Source organism: Lygodium microphyllum, chromosome 27 (genome assembly GCF_053477565.2).
Source record: "Lygodium microphyllum isolate KBCC chromosome 27, Lygodium_microphyllum_v1.1.10, whole genome shotgun sequence".
Classification (NCBI taxonomy): Eukaryota; Viridiplantae; Streptophyta; class Polypodiopsida; order Schizaeales; family Lygodiaceae; genus Lygodium; species Lygodium microphyllum.
In genome coordinates, this window is record NC_141161.1 from 81,145,416 (window position 1) to 81,148,044 (window position 2,629).

Consider the following 2,629-nt stretch of genomic DNA (forward strand, 5'->3'; position numbering starts at 1 on the left):
AAAGAAAGCAAATATATTTAGTTATGGCAAAGTTTTGGTGCAAGAAAACACTAGGGCTTACAAGTGCCCAAAGAAAGTAATTCAAATAGCGCATGCCTCATTTGACTTTTCATGACCTACAATCATAAGTAATACTGAGAGCACTCTTATATCCAACTTCCATAACACACTCAACCAACTCAAGGTGCCCCACTCCACATATGAGCTCTTCTTACAGATATCATCTTTGATGACGGTGTTGAGTAATGTTGATGGCGCAACACAAATAAACCACACAAGAATAGCATATATTATGGTTGTTCAATGGAGAAACATTAATGTCTTCAAATCAAATATGGTGAGGAAGTTTTACCATTGAGTGCCTATCAAAGACAATTGTCTTGATACAACATCATAGTAGCCGAAGTAAGGGATCTAGTGTATGCCTTTTGGAGCATGGAAACTCAAGTTTCACTCAACAAAAGGATGTATGTTGGAAGCAAGGTGGATGAAAAAGTGTTGTGAAGCATCCTATGCATCTTCTTGATGACTCATAGGTTAATTCTAACCATTCCTATTATCTTTCCTCTATTTTGTGTTAGGTGTGATATAATCTACATTTATTGCATGTCATTGTGCTTTGTATATTCCTTGTAGCAAACTTATATCACATTATTTATTTCTTGTAGAAACATTTGGTGTAAGAGAGTCTATATTGATATGAAGGCACCCAAATTGTACCTTCTACCATCCTATGCTTCCATGTTACATACTCAATGGCACTTTTCACCTAATTGGAGCATTGGATAATAATCCCTAGGGTCCATCTACTCTTTAGTTTCATATAAGGGACATCCTAAGAGAATTCCATCTAGTTTCAAGATAGTGTTGTACCAATTTGGTACTTTATAGTACCACCACAATATTATACTTTGCCAAATGGGGTGACAAAAATGGCTCGACTAATGTATTGTATCGCATAATACATTACGAAAAGTATTTCTATAAAGTTTCAAATTCATGATGCACAATACCAAATGGATCTAACACTCTAGTACATTCCTTGGTATAGTACCAAAAGGGCACTTTGAAGTACCAAATGCTTCCATAGAGTATCAAATTGAAAATGTATAATACCAAATGGATATAGTATTCTAGTACATTTCCTAGTATAGTACCAAAAGGATACTATAAAATACCAAATACTTGTGTGAAGTATCAAATTACCACTATACATTATAAAAAAGGTCTAGTACTCTAGTACATTCCCTAAAATAGTTCCAAAAGGGTACTAAAAAGATTCAAATTTGTATAATACAATACCAAATGGGGGTATCAAAGGGTCCTATTACTCTTATATTTCCTATAACAACACCAAATGCTTCTGTGAAGTTCAAAATTGGTACTTTGTAGTACCAAATGGCTAAAGTACTTTGTTATATTTCATAGCACATCACCAAAAATTCCTCAGTAAAGTACCAAATTGGGTTTGTGTAAAACCAAAAGGAGTACTTACTGGGTTTAGTACTTTGGTATTTTTCCTCCTTTGGTACCCAAATATTTCTACAAAGTACCAAATTGGTTCCATATAGTACCAAATGGACTTTGTATAGAATCGAAGGTGTTATTAAATAGGTCTATTACTCTATCATATTTCTTAGCAAAGTACCAAAATTCTTATGTAAAGTCTCAAATTGGTATAACAAATTACCAAATTGATACTATGGATTCCCAAATCTATACTAAATAGTACCAGATAAGGGTACTAAGATGTTCTAGCATAGTACCAACAATTATTTTAAATGAAGAACTAACCTCATGAGTTTGAATGTTTAATGTCATAGGTTAGATTCAAAATGGCTGATCCAGGAGTATAAATATCTCTTAGATTCTTTGAGGCATTAAATCCTTACTTTGTTTGAAATTTGGAGTGATATACATATTGTTGTGTATATCATGTCCAAATGATATATTCTAAGGAGGCATTTAATTTGATGAGACAAAACAAGTTTGGGCACCATGGAAAGAATCATGCATGCACATATTTTGTCTGTTTGTTGCAAAAATGATGGTCCATGTTAGTGTATAGCAAATCAATCAGTATATCATAGCATCACCAATATGTGGGAATCACTTATGTGTCCAAAGTCTTGTGATTTAGAATACCATACAAAAAAATTCTTGTTCAAGGATTGTGGTAGATGTGGAGTTAAGAGATTGGCAGTGTGTCTTAATGAGACTTTATTGGACAATAGGAACATGACTATGAATATATTCACAGATGTCTCAAGAAGGAAAGCGAATGCATGTGGGGCTGAGAAGAAAAGAAAGGACTAGTTGTGCAATGAATGAGAAGCTCTACTTTATTTACCTATTCTCCTCTCATCTTATGTACTTCATCAAGCGCAACTTCATTTTTCGATGGCAAGCATAGTAGTTTAAAGAGTGCTTGATGAAGTTTCCATCTAATCTTGTTGTTTCAATTATTAACTTTGTAAAAAATTACTCATTTAAGATGTATAATGAGATATAATCCATGTGGTGATGGTCTAATCAAGTTATGATACCTGTTCACATAACTTATATCAAGAACACTAGAGGTGTTATGGAAAAGACACTCCATTTTTGCATATCTAATGATAAGTTGCAC

At 33.4% G+C, this 2,629-nt stretch overlaps 1 pseudogene; it reads left to right on the forward strand.

The window, feature by feature from the left end:
* Window positions 1–229: 229 nt before the first annotated feature.
* Window positions 230–2,316, forward strand: LOC148012521 (uncharacterized; annotated as a pseudogene).
* Window positions 2,317–2,629: the final 313 nt, after the last annotated feature.